Raw genomic sequence first — 19624 nt, 5'->3', positions numbered from 1 at the left:
ATGGTACCAACTACTCTTACTGGAAGAGTCAAATATGGCAGGTTTTGGTGCAGAAATCTCAGATTAAGCCACTTCGGTTGAGTGGGGAGCAGCCTGAAACTATGGACATTGACGACTGGCTTGAACTTGATGAGCTATGCAAGTCCACGATTGTATTGTCTCTCACTGAACAGGTACATTATAATGTATTTGAGGAAGCACAGAGTGCATGGGATCTATGGAATAAGATCAAGAATCTTTATGATAAGAAAAGCCCGGCGAGTCAGATGTACTGGTTGAAGCAGCTTATGGATCTGCGCATGAAGGATAATGCGACTATGTCTGCTCACTTGAGCCAGTTCCATGCTATACTGAAGAACCTGACTTCGCAGGATATCACCTTTGGAGAGGAAGTAACTCCTCTTTTCTTGCTTGGAACTCTGAATGAGTCATGGGATGTATTCCGCACTGCTCTTTGTGCCTCTAGTGCTACTCTAAAATTGGCAGATGTTGAGAGTGCTCTTCTTCAGGAAGAGGTGAATCGCAAAAACTTGGATGCCTCTCGTGGTAGTCATGCTTTGACAGTTAGAGGCAGGAATGACAGGTATGACCGTGGTAATGGCCGAGGCCGTGACTCGCAGAAGGGTCGGTCTAAATCTCGTGGTGGCAAGTCGCGTAGTAAGTCGCGTGGACGCAATGCAAATGTCACTTGTCATCATTGTGGGAAAAAGGGCCATATTAGACCACAGTGTCATGAGTTGCGCAATGAGAAGCGCAAGGATAAGGGGAAAGATAAAGTGCAGGAGAAGTCCTCTGATCGCAGCATAGTACCTGCGAAGTCCAACGTCAAGATTGAGGAAATTAATGTCACGCAGACTGAAGAGTCCGATGGTGGTGATGAGTTTATACTTGCAGCTAGTTCTTCTGATGCTTCACACTTGACTGAGACACCTAGTATGTATGCACAGTGCTGGTTATTGGATTCAGGTGCGTCCTTCCATGTGACGCCTTACCGTGAGTGGTTTCACTCTTACCGTACTGTATCTGGATCAGTCAAACTTGGAGATGACAGGTCTCTTGATATTGTGGGCTGTGGAGATATTCAGTTGCAGTTTTCCACTGGCAGTTCCTTTTTTCTCAGGGATGTACGTCATGTACCTGCGCTTACGCGTAGTCTTATGTCTGCAGGACAGTTGGATGATGCAGGATTTCATGTCTGTTTTGGGGATTCTACCTGGAAGATTACCAAAGGCAGACTTGTGCTTGCTAGAGGCGCCAAGGCTGGCAGCCTCTATCCTCTTGTTGTATCTGGGTCTTCTGTAGACCATGTTTTGGCAGTGGGCTCTATCCCACATGTATCACTTTGGCATGCCCGTTTGGGGCATATGTCTTTGAAAGGAATGAAAATGTTATCTGGTTTGCAGTATCTTCCGCCTTTGGATTATGCATGTTTTGACTCGTGTGATCATTGTCTTTATGGTAAGCAGAATAGGTCTACGCATAAGAAATCGGGTAGGCCACGCATGAGTGAGCCCTTGGCATTGGTGCATTCCGATGTTTGTGGGCCTATGCCTTGCATGTCTATGGGTGGCGCGAAGTACTTCGTTACCTTCATTGATGATTTTTCTAGGAAAGTGTGGGCTTATCCCATAAAGCAGAAGTCCGATGTCTTGGCAATTTTTCAGAGATGGCTTGCTCTTGTTGAGAGCCAGACTGGGTATAGGCTGAAATGCCTTAGGACAGATAATGGGGGAGAATATGTCTCGCATGCTTTTGAGCAGTTTTGTGATGACAGGGGTATTAAGCGTCAGTTGACCGCCCCTTACACCCCACCCCAGAATGGTTTGGCTGAGCGCATGAACAGGACTATTCAGGAGCGTGTGCGCTCTATGCTTAGCCATGCAGGCCTACCCCCGAGTTTTTGGGCTGAGGCAATTAGTACGTCAGTGCATGTCATAAACCGATCGCCTTCCAGTGGATTGGATTTCCAGGTTGCAGAGGAAGTTTGGGCTGGTAAGCCACCCTCTTATGCGCATCTCCGTGTCTTTGGATGTGAGGCATTCTGCCATGTGCCCAAGGACAAGAGGAGTAAATTGGATCCAAAGAGCATTAAATGCATATTCCTTGGCTATGGTGAGTCAGGAGAGATGGGCTATCGCCTATGGGATCCGCAGGCGCGGAAAATAGTACGCAGCCATGATGTCGTCTTCCATGAAGACAAGATGCACAGGCAGCCTGAGAAGGTGGTTGAGATCCGCAGAGTGATCTTTCAGGAGGAGCCTAAAGCTCCAGCACAGCCAGTAGTACAGCCTGCAGCAGTTCCTCCACAGGGCCAGGATGTTGGACAGGTAGTTAGACAGGCAGCAGAGCCTGCGGTGAGACGGTCTGCTAGAGATAGACGTCCACCTGACAGATTTCAGCCCTCTATGCATTATGTTTTGGTTACAGATGCAGGAGAGCCTTTCACTTATGATGAGGCTATGCGCAGGGGTGACAGTCACTCCTGGGAGAGGGCTATGCAGTCTGAGATAGACTCCCTGCATAAGAATGAGACTTGGGATTTGGTTGCCTTGCCTAAGGGCAAGAAGGCTTTGCCATGCAAGTGGGTGTACAAGCTGAAAAGTACCCCTGGACACCCCAAGCCGGCATACAAGGCTAGATTGGTAGCAAAGGGTTTTAAGCAGGAACATGGTGTGGACTTTGATGAGGTCTTCTCTCCTGTGGTTAAGATGACCACCCTGCGCTTAGTCTTGGCTTTGGTTGCACAGCTTGACTTAGATCTATATCAGATGGATGTCAAGACGGCTTTTCTACATGGGGACTTGCATGATGAGATCTATATGGATCAGCCTAAGGGCTTTGCAGAACCTGGCAGGGAGCACCTAGTGTGCAAGTTGAAGAAGAGCTTGTATGGCTTGAAGCAGGCACCTAGGGAATGGTATCATAAGTTTGATGCCTTTATGCAGTCACAGGGCTACAGCAGGAGTGCTATGGATCCGTGTCTTTACACGAAGAAAGCCCGTGATGGCAGTTTGCTTATCTTGGTACTCTATGTTGATGATATGCTGATAGTAGGGAAAGCTCATGATGAGCTAGATGCTCTTAAATCTCAGCTAAAGAAGAGCTTTGAGATGAAGGATTTGGGACAGGTCTCACATATACTTGGGATGCGCATTAAGCGCGATAGGCATCAGGGACTTTTGTATCTCTCACAGCGGGAGTACATTCATAAAGTCCTTGAGCGCTTCCGCATGCAGGACGTAAAGCCTATTGGCTGTCCATTACCTTCTTATGTGAAGGTATCACAGGCCGATTGTCCGCAGACAGATGAGCAGAGGGCCGAGATGGCCAAGATCCCTTATGCATCAGCCGTGGGCAGTTTGATGTATGCCATGATAGCCACTCGTCCAGATATTGCACATGCAGTTGGTGTTGTGGCACGCTATATGGCTACACCTGGCAGCAGACATTGGGATGCCGTGAAGGGTATCATGAGGTACCTGAAGGGCACAGCAGATATGTGTATTTGCTATGGCAGCCAGGATACAGGGGTCGTGGGGTACACTGACTCCGATTATGCAGGACATGCAGATAGTAGGAAGTCCACTTCTGGCTATGTATTCACCTATGCTGGAGGGGCTATCTCTTGGATGTCCAGGGTTCAGAAGTGTACGGCTTTGTCTACCACTGAGGCCGAGTATGTTGCAGCCACTGAGGCTTGCAAGGAGGCCATATGGTTAGGCCGTCTAGTTGCTGACCTTGGGATTGATGCTACACCTACACTGCATTCGGATTCTATGAGTGCCATTCAGTTGGCTAAGAATCCGGTCTTCCATGCGAAGACGAAACACATTGAGGTGAGGTATCACTTCATACGTGGTATCGTGGAGGACAGGTCTGTTGACCTTGTCAAGATCTCCACTGACGAGAATCCTGCAGATTTGCTCACGAAGAGCCTCACTACTGAGCGCTTTGCCTTCCTCAGGAGGTTGATGGGCGTTGGATGAGATGTCACCTTTCCTCACCTATGTACATTTGTACTGTCTTTTCTTTTTCTTTTCTCTCTCACTAGGGCAGATTCGCCTTTAAGTGGGAGGTTGTTGGGGGTAAAGGCGCCTCCGCCGTGCCGCCCCGTGTATTACTACACTGACAGTACCCGCCACTGCACACTGCAGGTGGCGGGCGCCCGTCACGTCACTTTATTCTTTATTCTTTTAGTGACAGTTTGAATAAAGGAAGGCCCGGTCACACATTGTGACTGTTGGAGTTCCCATTTCTTGTCTCTCTCTTTCTTGCTCTTGCTCTCCCGCCATAGCTCGCGTGCAAGCTTCGATCCTTCTCACCTTTCAGAAAATAGCCCAACTGCTCATGCATCTGATATCAACTACCTCTTTAGCATGAAAACTCATTCAAATAATAATATTAGCCTTTCCACTAAGCAAGCTATCATTGTAGACAAGTCTGACTCCATTTTTCTATCTCTTAATGATTTTTTTTATGAGAGCATCTACTTTCTAAATAGTTATTCCCAACAAGAATGAAAGTTTTGCCAACTCTTGAGTTAATGTCATTTGCATTGCGTGACACTCATAATGAAAGTTCTCTTCTCCCCCCAAATTTGGTCTACAATCCTAGCATACACACATTAGACAATTGAATAACTTCCCCTCAAGAAGTTGTCTTGAAACTTGACGTTAAGGAGCTTGATTATCGTACATAATATCAAAATGTGTTGCTATGTTTATAGAGAACAAGAAAACATTTTAAGTGTTGTCTTGAATAGAACAAATAGAAATACTAGGTTGTTTTTATGCAAGAATAGTTCATGGTTTTCCTAAAGCATAGAAGGGATATCTTGGGTTGAAGTAGAGGGCTATTGATAGCAGTAAATAGGGTCCCAAAAAGTAGAGATATATGCCATGGAGTTGAAGCATAAAAGGGGTATTTTGGGCTTAACTACTAGAGGGCTTTGTCCATAGCCTTGAACAGGGTTCCAAAAACTAGAGATATATGCCATGGAGTTGGCTCATCTATTGATGCAAAATGAGGGTTCCAAAACTCGAAGGATGAAGCTATTGCACATAGGAGAATATAGTTATGAGAGTTCCATAATATAGAAGAGATCATATAGAGATAGCTAAAGAAGCTATAGCAAGAGTCCAAAGAGCTTCATAAACATATTTGGGGTTTGGATTGCAAAACACTCACTATTATATGATCATATATACAAGAGTAGCTTCAAATGATTTAGGGCAACAAAAAACTCAATTGCTTGTCATTGTTTTGCTCTTGTATTCAAAATACTCTTGAGAATAAACACGTCAACAATGCATGCACCCAAGCTCTAGAAAGAACAACAGTGTGCTCGACGGCCCAGAGATGTTGAGTGTGAAGCATAACTTAGTTGGGTTTGGTTGTTTTTTCTTAATGATTTTTGACAAATGCATTATGGAATTGATTAGTGGATTTCATTTTTGCCTAGCATAGGATGCATTATGACGCACATTTTTCTTGCAAAGCTTTCCATTTTTTGATTTTAGGACATAGTATCTATAACACCTTCTCTCATGCATAAGCAAAGTTGTTCACATAAAAATATTCATTAATGATATTTCAAGTACATATAAGCAAAGTTGTTCACATAAAAAATATTCACTAATATTTCAAGTACAAATTTTTCACATGCCTTTCGATGTGAGAAAGGGAACCTTGAGGATGGGAATCACCATGAGGATGAACGCCTTTGATCCTTGATGAGCAAGCTGCATAAGGAAAGAGGGAAGTTCAACCCATTTAAAAAAAAGTCCGGTGAATGGGGGCTTAACTCTTATTTATTATTCCAAAAAAAGGCATGGCATGTGTGCTTTTAGTAAGGAAGGGGAGGATTTCCTTAAATAGCCACCCCCCAATCATTGAGTTGCAACGCATAATCAATTTGTCTTCCCTCTTCACTGTGTCATCCACCATACCTACAACCCTACTCGCACGCAAGTCATCATGATTGTTGGAGTCCTTATGCCTCATTCCCCAACAATGCACCCACTCTGCCACTTGAACCTCATCCACTCATGCAAGAAAGGAGGCTAACCTCCACACAGTGCTCCACACAACACCATCACCTAGTGCCCAGTAGCCCCACCTCAACATTAGTAACATGTCATACAATCGTTGTCGTGCTACTCCAGTATGTCCCACATCCTCTTGTGCTACATGTGGCTGCTTGGCCACCACCACAGTCGCCTCACCTATAGTTGATAGAACCCCAAACTCCACACGGTGCTCCCACCTCACTTTTGCCTTATGCCCCATGTCCTCTTGTGCCACACTTGAACGCTTTGCCACCACCGCAATCATCTTTCCTATAGCCAACAGCACCCCAACCTCAACTTATCTGTCATCATTATCTACTTCATAAATTGCATGAATCACAACTCCTATCTTCGTCATCTTTACCCTTATTATCATGAGAAGGAGCCTTGCATCCCCACCGCACATTAATAGTGAGAAGAAGAGAAAGAAAACTAGAATCACCTTTGAAGAAAGGAGCAAAGCCACAATTGGGGGAGGAGGAGAAACCCAAAGCTGCCACTCAATAGGATAATTACCACTAAGGATGTCATGCCAACCCGGCTATTGCAATCATAGGTAGGGTGTTTAACTTATTGCATGTGAAGTTTTTGTAAAATGGAGTATTCGTGATAGGTCATGTCTCCATCTTACCCTATCAATGACTTTCACCCCTCTTAGTGGGGTGGGCAATTACCTATGAAAGGAAGGGTGTGTGTTAGAAACAACCTAGTCACTTAGCCATCATTAATGATTGCACATGTAAAAGATATTTGATGCATGCATGAATTGAGAAGGCTTCGTACTTGCTCCCTCTGTATCAATGCACTGATTGCTATACACACATGTTAGCACAAAGGAATTGAATTGTTTATTATTGCTTTTTGAATTTGGGTGAAGGAGGTAATGTTGTTTTTCCTACCTACACTATGTGCATCCTCCTACATATGTGTGTGGCCATGTGAGCATAAGGCACTTTCCCTTCATGTACTTGGCCATCCATCCTGTTGGGTGGAAGGATTGGCATGAGTGGCAAGGTTAGTGGACACTAAGTGCACCTTGGCAACACCATATGACCCAAAACACATGAGTTACATGCCAATTACACGATCATGAGTATAATTAGATTGTGTACCTCCTGTGAGTTTGAATTGGTTTTCTATGTGTAGATTTCACCATTCATTGATTTTGATTGATTCATTAAGTAAGATTTTTAATTTGGGCACTCCATTATGTCTCACACCACATAGCATGTAGCATATAGACCAAGTGTTCATAACAAGAGCCTCATCTTTCCCTCCACAATAGCATGTCGTGTATCCACATCAATTCACACCACACAAGAGTACATTCGCTTCACTATCTTTGTGCATAGTAATGCATGCATCCAACACTACACTCTACATTCATAAAGTGCTTCTAACCCTTGTAGTGCAACCAGTGCTACACCATGCCCCCATCTCCATAGAGATACATATTGTATCCTCCTAGACTGCACATTACTCTACCTGCATAGTTGTGTAAGAGATTCCTCACAGTCACAATGTGGTATGCATCAAGCCACCTAATCTCTATCTCTACAACCCATGTCCAACCTAGTAGGATGGAAGGACAATGGGAAGAGAGGTAGCGGAAGGACAAATGGGCATCGACCACTATGTGTGCTCAAGTGTAGTTGACTGCACAGTTTTTGTACTCAAACGCATACTATGTGTAGTCAATCGCACATAGGAAGCACCATCTCATCCAATTACACACAATGTATCCACACCCAATTAACCCCTTCACCTCTACATAGCCATATATAGAGCATATGCTATAAGTATGCACCCAGTGAAGTGCATCTTCTAATGTGCATTCATCACTATGCATCCATCCTTGCTACACTAAATTGTGTTTCCACCACATGATGAGAATCATCTAACACTTAGTCTACCTTAGGCAACATTATTACGCTCATTCACTCTGTTCATCAACACATGTACATCCACTCAAGGACTTTGTAGAGTAGACGATTGCATTCACTCCAATATATGTAGCCTCAAAACCATTGCATACATCAACCCATCTAGACACATAGCTACCCAATGTGGGTAGTTGTGTGTATTTATAAAATTTTACCACATCCTAGCCTGTATAATATACTAACAACATCCATGATAGGCATTCACTACAACTTGGGCCTCTGCACCCTTAGCAGACCCTATGATCTTGCAAATTACATATAAATTTCAACAATAGATGCACGTATGTCAAGCATAATAGGTACCTTGCACGTCAAAATTGGATGTTAAAGAACTTTCATTGTTAAGCAAGTGGTGATCGAAGACAAGCCTCACTCACTACTCGATATAGCGAGACATTAAGGAGTGCCAATAGGAAATTGACTATATTGACAAACGACTCAAAACAAAAAAATTTAATGTTTCATAAACACTACACAACCCACACAAGAACGCAAATGACCAACAATGCCTCTTGTAGCTCTAAAAAACATCAAAAATGGACACTAGGTAAAGCATACATAAACATTCAAACATGAAATCTTGAGTCCAAAAACAAATAATCACTTCATACCTCTTTTGTCAAGAATCGCGTGGTGGGGAGACTTGCTCAAGATGTTGCGCCGAACACACACAGAATGCACAAGGAGAAGCTCACTCAAGAGACAAGAAGAGAGATGGAGGCCAAAACATTTTCTTGTTGGTTTCTTCTTCTTCTTTCACACTCTTTTCAATGTACACAAAGTATAGATAAGATACAACATAAAGGAAAGTGGCCTACTAAGTCAAACAATGCATAACCGACTACACTAGTCGACTGGCAATATAACTATGCCAGCTGTAAATAGGTGTAACAACCTGGATATAATAAGTAATGAGTCAGTGGCCATGTAAGAGTCATAATGACCACCGATGTGCTAAGTGTAGATGTGTGGACCCATCTAACCAGGTGGTTCATCATCAATGTCCGCATGTGTTGAGCTTGTCATCTCAGCACTCCCCCTCAAGCTCAACTACATCTCTGCAACTCCAAGTAAACTTCGAAACTTTTGAAGCTTCTTTGTATCCAATGCCTTCGTGAAGATGTCAACTATCTGATCCTATGTAATGGAACACAGGGTTCCTAGCCAACTGTATACTGCTCATGTTGTCACAATAAATGACAACTGGACCTTCCACCTGCACATCCAAATCAGCCATTAACTTTTATAGCCATACTACCTCACATGCTGCAATAGCAGCACCTCTATACTCAGCCTCTGTACTCGACAAAGCAACTGTAGATTGCTTTTTGCTGCTCCAAGCAACTACTGCACTACCAAGAGAGAACATGTATCCACTGGTGTGCCTGTACATCTGTACCTGCCTCATAGAAAAGTCCATAATGTAATGTGGACTTCACATATCTCAATATGCGTCTGACTACATCCAAATGTGGCTTTCTAGGTACTTGCATAAACTGACTCACAAGACCAACAGCGTAGCTCAAGTGTGGCCTTGTAATGGTCATGTAGAGTCTTCTATCTCATCCCCAACATTAGCACTCAACTTTACATTCTGCTCCAATGGGACTGAAAGTGGTTTGCATTCTGTCATACCATACTTGGACAACATATCCAAGCGATACTGTCTTTGGGACAGCCATATACCATCATCACATCTGATCACCTCAATGCCAAGGAAGTACCTTAGCTCACCTAAATCCTTCATCTCAAACTTCTTCTTCAAAAACTCCTTGACTTCAAAAATCCCACTATCACTATCACCTGTAATAATCAAGTCATCCACATAGATGACTATGATGACCAAACCTGCATCTCCCTTTCTCACATAAAGTGAGTGATCAGCATCAGAAACATAAAAGCCAATATTGACAAGATACTCTCTGATCTTGTCAGACCATGCTCTAGGTGCTTGCTTGAGCCCATAGAGCACATTCTTCAACCTGCACACATACGTGGGATGTTCTAAATCTTCATAACCTGCTAGTTGATCCATATACACTTCTTCTTGCAAATCACCATGAAAGAAGGAATTCTTCACATCCATTTGCTGCAACCTCCAACCTTTGGCTACTGCCAAAGCAATCACACGTCTGACAGTTGCCATCCTAGCAACTGGACTGAAGGTTTCTTCATAATCTATGCCATATGTCTGGGCATAGCCTTTTGCAACCAGCCTAGCTTTGTACCTACTAATAGAACCATCTGCATTGTGCTTAATCTTATAAACCCACTTACATCCAATAGCTTTCTTGCCCTTCAGCAATGATACTAGATCCCAAGTCTTATTGACCTCTAATGCAGCCATCTCCTCATCCATTGCTGCATCCCAATGAGCATGACCAACAGCCTCCTCAAAACATATAGGCTCAACATCCTCAACTAGTTTCACCATATAAGCATAATGGTGAGCTGCATAACCTTCAAAACCAAATCTTTTAATAGGGTATCTGACCCTGCTAGATCTGCGTACCATCGGATCACTCAATGGAGCCTTTACATTATTATGAGCTCTCTGTACACCTGGTGTCCTCACTGAAGGAATGCCAAGCTCATCATCCAAGCTCTCTGAGCCACTGGAGTCTCCATCAAGAACTGCATCAATGCCTTCTGACACTTTATTCTTTCCTTTGTCTTTACCTATAGTGCTACTAGATGCACCTGAAGATGTAGAGCTACTCCTTAGTCTCCCAGGCCAAGGACTACCAGATGATGTCTCTGGTCCACTAAGAGTCCGTGATTCTTGCTTTTCAGCCTGCACATGAGTGTCATGATCATTATCATCATCTAATGCATCACCATTAGATGCATACCAACTTCTCATTTTATCAAAGATGACATCCCTGCTCACTCTGAACTTACATGTGACAGGGTTATAACAGCAATACCCTTTCTACTCTACAGAGTATCCAATAAAGACACATTTTTATGCCTTTGGATCAAGCTTCTTTTGTAGCTCATCTGGCACATGAACGTATGCAACACAGCCAAATACCTTCAAGTGCGATACATCAGGCTTCTTGCCAGTAAAGCATTCTTCAGGAGTCATCCCATGAACTGCAACTGTGGGAGTTCTGTTCATAATATAAACAGTAGTATGAACAGCCTCAGACCAAAAATGCTTAGGCATATTCTTTTCAACCATCAAGGCGCGTGCAACTTCTGCAATATGCCTGTTTTTCCTTTCTGCAATACCATTTTGATATGGGGTATACCTGCATGTGAACTATCTCTTTATCCCATGAGACCTCAGAAAATCACTGAACTCATTCGAGAGGTACTCTCCCCCTCCATCTGACCTCAAGCACTTTATTTTCAAGCCTATTTCTCTTTCAACTACAGCCTTGAAAGTTCTAAAGTGCTCAAACTCTTCACTCTTTTCCTTCATAAAATATACCCACAGCTTTCTAAAACAATCATCAATGAATGTGACAAAGTATGAACTGCCTCCAAGAGATACATTTTGTGTAGGCCCCCAAATATCTGTATGCACAACATCAAGGATATTTATGCTTACATCTCTGTCATGTGAAGAGGGTTGTCTTGCCTGCTTACCAAACTGACATGCTTCACATACCTTATGAAATTCTACAACTCTAAATGTAGGCAAACCTGTAACCAACCCTTTGGACTGCATTAATTTCAACCTTTGTATATTTGCATATCCAATGCGTTTGTGCCAAATTTCAATATCTGCAACAACACCTTTTCCTTTAGCATACATATCAGCATTCATAGTAGGAATTCCAGCATCCAGAGCAAACATACATCCAACTCTACTTCCCTTTGCTACCAACCTACACTTGTCATTGAAGTTTTCTACAAAGCAGCCCTTTGCATTAAATTTGACTTACAGCCCTTGTTCTACCATTTGACCGACTGACACCAAGTTCTTTGTAATAGATGGTACATGTAATACATCTGGAAGACTCTTTGTCTTACCATCATGCAAGGACAAGGGAACTTTTTCAATGTGTGAAATTAGGTGGCATGAATCATCACCCATCTGCACATAACCTATATTTTGCAAATCCTGCATCTCTCCAAACCATTTTGCATGGCTGGTCATATGATTGGATGCACCTGAATCAACATACCAAACATCATCATGTGTTCCCTTTCCTGTAACAACATTCAGCATATGCTGCATAACAAACAGACGTTCATTTTTGTCTTCATTCTGTCGTGAAGATGATGCATAGTTTCCTTGCTGCAACTTACCACTGCGAATATCATCTTTCTTAGCATAACATTGGGCTGCAATATGACCTATTTTGCCACAATAGTGACACACAATACCAGAGTTGTTAGAGCCTCTGTTCTATCATCCACCTCTTCCTCTAAAACTCCCCCTGCCTCTAAAGTTACCATGACCTCTTGAAACCTATATATCTCTAAATTGTTGATTCAATCTGTTTTGCTGGTTGTCACTACCACGTCCTATACCACGGCGTCTTGAAGAGAACCTACCACGTCCCCTTCCTGAACTGGAGTAGAAAGCTTGAACCTGTTCACCACTTCTTTCAGATGTCTCACTCTACATGTTGATCTCTTCAATTATCATAAGGGAGACCAACTCATCGAAATTTGGAAATGGCTTTCTGACATATACAGAAGTTACAAAAGACTTCCAAGCCTTTTCATTGTTAAGTCCACCCAAGGTAGACGACGCCAAATCATCATCATCGGGCATTGCATCAATCGTTGCCAATGCATCTGTAATGCTCCTTACCTTCAGTGCATACTCATTGATAGACATCTTCCCTTTCTTCAATGTATTCAACTCTTGCTTGAGTTGAATCTTTCGTGCCTTTGTATTTACGGAAAATATACTTTCAAGTATGGTCCAAGCTGCATATGAATTCTCTACATTTCTAATATGCCCTAGCATATTATTGTCAATTACTGCAGACAGCCAATACATGACCTTCTTGTCTTTTGCATTCCATTCCTTCCGTGCCTTTGTCTCTTCTGCAGTTGGAGGATCACTCACCTCCGACTCCTTTTCTTCACTTGAAACAACCTTGTAGAGGCCTTTTCCAATAAGGAAGTTCGTGACATGGAACTTCCATGAAGGGTAGTTTTCTTGTCGAGCTTCTCAATGATGGGGCTTCCACTGTTCTCTGTCATATCACAAAATTAATACCAAATAGCAAGCAAATCTTCTGCAACCCTCGACCTGTAGTGCACAGTAATACACCAGACATTTTTCACTGTCTCCTCAACAATACATGCAATCTATAACCTGTTTGCAAATAAACCTTATGTTCCCTTCCTGCAAACACCTCAAGAATTACAAATTCACAATCTTTAACCTGTGCACCCACTTTCGGTCAAAACAGCCGAAATCACAATGTACCCTGAAACTATTGTCTATAACCTTGCAGCTCTAAAACGGGGCCTGAAACGGCCTCAGATTTGCGGAATACACAGTGCTATTCGCGCACACCAAATCTCATTACAATCTGAGATTTTTGCTCTGCCCTGCTTCCCGTGCCTCCACAGGCACTATCCAAGAGAGAGAGTGGAAGGATGGAAGAGCTTCTTACCCGTGGCTTGCTTGCTTGAACCTTGCTTCTTCTCTTTCACTTCAACCTTCGAAATCAGCCTCTCTCAGTGGCGTGGCTCTGATACCATGTCAAGAATCGCGTGGTGGGGGGACTTGCTCAAGATGCTGCGCCGAACACACACAGAATACACAAGGAGAAGCTCACTCAAGAGACAAGAAGAGAGATGGAGGCCAAAACGTTTTCTTGTTGGTTTCTTCTTCTTCTTTCACACTCTTTTCAATGTACACAAAGTATAGATAAGATACAACATAAAGGAAAGTGGCCTACTAAGTCAAACAATGCATAACCGACTACACTAGTCGACTGGCGCTATAACTATGCCAGCTGTAAATAGGTGTAACAACCTGAATATAATAAGTAATGAGTCAATGGCCATGTGAGAGTCATAATGACCACCGACGTGCTAAGTGTAGACGTGTGGACCCATCTAACCAGGTGGTTCATCATCAATGTCTGCATGTGTTGAGCTTGTCATCTCAACATCTTTAATATTCGATACACAATGTGTCATTTGAGCAACATCCAAAACTCTCACAAGGTTGACAAACTCTCACAAAAAACCATACTTCTGTATGGGACCTCCTTTCTCTCACATTACAGAAGAGGTTGCATGTTTAATGAAGGGCCCTTCATGCCTCTTGGCCCCCCCTTTTATAGATTGTTCATAAAGGTTATGGGTTGGGGTTTTCAAATGCCTAAAGGCTTTTAGCCCTAAACGTAGCCTAAAGGCTTTTAAAACTTATTTTAAAGCCTTAAGGTTTTAGCTTTTTAATGAAGCTTTTTTTCGTTCATGTTTCTTTCACCACATTCCGTTTTTGAGGATGCCACCCTCCTTTTTCTTTCGTTTGTGATGCTTTTGAACAGGCCACCACCCTTTTTCGTTCCTCATGGGAACCGCCATAGGACCACCACATCTGATCAAAATGTGCAATCCATCTCTAGTAGCTCATTGCAAAAAGTTCATATCATCAATGCCTACTTGAATTGTTATGATGTCTTCCTTCATATATTCACCAAGCACACATGCATCCAAAATCAATATCCCTTGCTTCTTGTTTGCCAACTCCCATTTTCTTTAAGTTTAGATCTACATATGCGAATCCAATAGCCCATAGATGTTGCAAAATTATCTTCCATAAAGCAATATTTCTCAGTAACCTCACAGAAGTGCCAAACTTGTACACTACAATCCGTGTCGCTTGAGGCATAATGCTCATGTTGTCCTTCACAGCTTGTATTGCAACCTTATCCTAACTCATGGTACATGAAAGATTTCTGGCCAAGGAAAAGGTCACATATGGAGATATATTGTGGGCACAACATCCTTCTTCATTACGAGCTAGGGATGATTAGATGGGCTGAGCAATTAAGGATAGTTAAGATATACCTTTTGTTCAATGCCTTTGTTGAATGGTACTAGACATTGGGGAAAAGCCTATACCTAAAACCTTCTGGGTATATTGGAAAGTGCTACATATAGTACCACATAAGAGATTGAAAGCCTTGTTTCGGTATGGGATGTTTTGGTTATCCCCAAGAGCCACCACATTATGTTGTTTGACATGTACATGAGAATCCACCAAGATATGAGAATATAGACCTTAAAATACTTGAGGAAAGGATCCATGAGATGATGTTTTGGTAGATCATAGTATGATCAATACATCTTTGTAAATATTATTTCATAAATATGATTGGTGTGCAACCTCACATTTCATGAATATCTCTCTCTCAAGGTTCTTCTTTATGATGTTTTAGTCCTCAAGGATAACAATTAGAAGCCACAAACATGTACTTTCAAATGCACTACTAAAAAACGATCGCAATACCTCTCAATTTCATGGAGTTTCCTTTCTCTTCTTGCCCTCAAATTGATGCATTAATACGATCCTAATCATAGGCAAGTTTTGTTCACTCAACATAGTCAGGACTACCTAAGCATTCTATCTCTCATGTTTCCATCCACCTCCAAAACTCAAAGTCCTAAGATACTAGTAGAAAACATCCAGTATATAATTCTCTAAGCTTTGTTAAGTATCTAGTCTCAAGTCCACATTTTCTCCATATCTTTACATAGCGTTAATGCTCTTTTGAGTTTCTCATCTTCTCAAAGTTCTTCTCAAGTTGTCACACTAAGCCACGGGTAAGCATTCTCGAGCTCAGCTTTATCTTTCATGGATGAAGCATAAACTATGTCATCAATTAGCACAACCTTTAACATTTTCAATGTATGAAGCATAAATCATGTCATCAATTAGGGTAAGCTCTAACATTTTTCAATGGAGAGACCCAACCCAAGGGAACATGCCCTAGCACTATCATCCAAACTCCCAATATCACACTAGCTCATGGACATCAGGCAATCGTACCTATGGAATTTGTTGTGCATAGTCTCAGAATTGTAGTGGAACACAAGGTCAATCTGGAAAAATCAATTCAACATCGATTAGAGTAGTTGATGAAATTAGAAGAAGACTATCCCACCTCTTCTATATGATACTCAGGCTCCCACTTACACCCTCTCTCTCTCTGAGAGGAACAGAGTCATCAGACAGGAGATATGGCATATTTATATACAGAGGATATGGGTCAGCCCTGCACAGCCACTGCCATCGAAGATGGCACATTATTATACACAGTTCTTGAGCATATCAGAGCAGGGATTCATAGAGATTCCGAGATATATGCAGATCTATATGCCACATCAATTGAGAGTTCTTATTGGACAGCTCAGGGTATCATCACATCAGCTTATGATTGAGAGTGCCAGAGCCAGTGGCATCCCATGGGAGGAGAGGATATGCCCCCTTTGCAGATCAGAGGTGGAGAGTGAGGAGCATTTTGTTCTCAGATGCCTAGCATACTCAGAGTTGAGATCTAGATACACATTGAGCAGCTCACTTCATGGATGTATGACTGATATGGACCAGAGATCATTTGGTCGTTTTCTGGGAGAGGCATGGCACATCAGAGAGCAGAGCACACAGCGAGTCCCAGTCAGAGAGGGGCCAACCCAGACGACTATTACACAGTTCTTTCAGACAGACAGAGTGAGAGCTACTATACCAGCCTCCAGCCAAACCTCCGGGCTCACACTACAGCAAGCTGAGGACCAGCATATCCGACGCCGCAAGAGGATCCGGGGGTTTCGAACCCCACAGCCACACCGACAGGAGATCCGGAGGATTCTTGATCTACATCGACAACAGACTAAGATTCGACGACACTCGACACATTGGATCTCAGATCTCCAATTTGCTCTTTCTCCACCGCCGATGTACCACATCCTGCATCCAGGAGGGATCACCTGCTATTAGTGACTTCGACGACTACTACTACATCCCAGGATAGTATATCTCCCTGCATCTGTTACATATACACATCGCACCACTTTATCACAGCCGACATTTGTTCCCCTTTTGTAGCCATTATCTAGAGTACCAGAGCTACATACGCACATACACATATACGACACTTATCACACACACAGCACCGTATTTTCAGTTTTCAATTTTTAGCTTTTCATTCAGCACTTTTATTTTGGATAGCTGGACCTCATCAGTTGTATCACAGTTTGTCTCATAGGCCAGTTTTGGTCTTTAGAAGACGTTAATATAACTTTCTTTCTCTCTATCTCTCTCTCTCTCTCTCTCTCTCTCTCTCTCTCTCTCTCTCTCTCTCTCTCTCTCTCTCTCTCTCTCCCTCCCTCCCTCCCTCCCTCCCTCCCTCCCTCCCTCCCTCGCTCTCTCTCTCTCTCTCTCTCTCTCTCTCTCTCTCTCTCTCTCTCTCTCTCTCTCTCTCTCTCTCCCTCCCTCCCTCCCTCCCTCCCTCCCTCCCTCCCTCCCTCCCTCGCTCTCTCTCTCTCTCTCTCTCTCTCTCTCTCTCTCTCTCTCTCTCTCTCTCTCTCTCTCTCTCTCTCTCTCTCTCTCTCTCTCTCTCTCTCTCTCTCTCTCTCTCTCTCTCTCTCTCTCTCTCTCTCTCTCTCTCTCTCTCTCTCTCTCTCTCTCTCTCTCTCTCTCTCTCTCTCTCTATTTGTGCACCTACCCACTTTGAAGATTGCCATGAATGTGCCTTGCCTAAAGTTGCATTTTCCCGGTAACCCTATCACAAAATGTAACGATCCAGATCATCTTTTGATTCATCCATGCATACTTGGCATGTGAAGAGCATTTATTTTATTTTCATCCTAAGCACTTCAAGTACCCTAGCACTATCATCCAAACTCCCAATATCACAAAGCTATGCACATCCAAAGAGGCATTTTATAAAATGGTCTGCTAGTATACCATCAAACTAGAATTGTGAAATTTTCAAGGGTACAAAAGCATGTCCTTCTCGAACAACTCTCCAAGCTACCGTCCTATTCTAAAGTAGCTTTCTCAAATGCCTACTCTAAGCTAGCATCCTATTCAGCAATCCTTTTACTCTATACCCACCATAGGCTAAATTGGCAATTGTAAGCAAGTAGAACATCCAAGTGGTAATCCTCTTTATTCTCTTTTAGCACACCACAAATGGATAGGATGATAGCCTTTAGAAACATCATCATATCATGCTAGCAGCATAGCTTCTTATACGGCTCCCTCACTCTCCCTTTCTGCAAGTTGGTGGGCACCACTTTCATAGGCCCATCTTGACAGCTGCCCCCTTAGAAGGTAAATCTATACTATGATGTCCTCGCGTTTTGATGGAGAAGGCCAGTGCCTTAGAATGACCGCATTAGCCCCGCATCATCCTTGATACTGCTAGATGGTGTTGCTGCTCTGTTGGGCCATGGTGCACTAATGTCTTGTCCAAGGGCTTGTGTGCTAGAAGACTAGATGAGGTCTCCATGCTAGAATGCATGAGAGAAGCCTCCTCTATGGCACACCCCATCGATCCCCTCTTTCTTGGACGTCTGGATGCAACCAAGTCACAAGCAGCGGTCACTTGAATCTACTCCCTTTTTGGCATTCCCTAATCAGTTTCACAAAGCGACCACCTTGGTTGTTGGATGTATCCAGGCTCAAGCTCCTTCCTTGTAAGTGATGGCCCGCCCTTGCCTCTACTTGTCTATTGCTTCTTTTCGAAAGCTTTTGCTTTCACTAATTTCTTCTTTTACGAATTACTTACTTCCACTATTCTGCTAAGGTTGCCATCTCTTTCCTTTTCTCTTTCTTACATAATAATGATCTTATTTTCGACCTCAGCTCTCTTTCCACCCTCGACCACTATAGATAGATTCTTCCCACCAACAGTGACGTGCCATCATCCACCCCAACATGACCAAGGTAGAAAGCCCATCTCACAAACTCTTGAGAAAATAATGGTCCTCAAGATGTTGACCAAGGTAGCCAGTCGATCTCGCAACTCGAGGAGTCCTTCACAACCCTCAAACTCACCTGACTACCTTTCCCTTTCAACCTGAGGTTCCTAATTTAGTGATGAATATTCCAATTTTAGTGCATGCAAGGAACAATGCAAACACAATAAAGGCTGGTGTCTCAAGTGCACATACATCTAAATTTTACTACATATAGTTGCAGTGGGCATCATGTTGTGCTAGTGCTCATGATGCTGCAATAAGTGCATTAATCCAACCCATGTCATAGACATAATTGAAGAAAATCAAGAGATGACCCTTGAGTACAGTGTATCCAACAAGTGTAACGTGAAGTGCTTGTGAATCCATAATCCTAGTGATGTGCAAGAATATTGGAAAGAAAGCACACTTGACTCAAGATGTCTAATAGCTACTCACAAAATCTAGCTCCAATCTATAAGAAATCAATCTATCTCAACCAAGACAATCAAGTTCTCAAGTACAAAAAATTCAAAAACTGACAAAAAACTAAGAGACTTTCTTTCATGCATTGAAAATCGAGATACACTCATTTTTTGGATTTGAGTGAAAACTCAATGCAATCATTATAATTTGGCATGCTTATTTGAAATTACTGAAGGTGTATTAGATGGTTGGACGAGAAATTCAATATTTTGCTTAGGGGATGATCGGGACAAAGGA

The sequence above is a fragment of the Lygodium microphyllum genome, chromosome 30 (assembly GCF_053477565.2).
Source record: "Lygodium microphyllum isolate KBCC chromosome 30, Lygodium_microphyllum_v1.1.10, whole genome shotgun sequence".
In the NCBI taxonomy this organism is placed as follows: domain Eukaryota; kingdom Viridiplantae; phylum Streptophyta; class Polypodiopsida; order Schizaeales; family Lygodiaceae; genus Lygodium; species Lygodium microphyllum.
The sequence above is the reverse complement of the archived record's forward strand: the minus strand, read 5'-3'. Positions refer to the sequence as shown.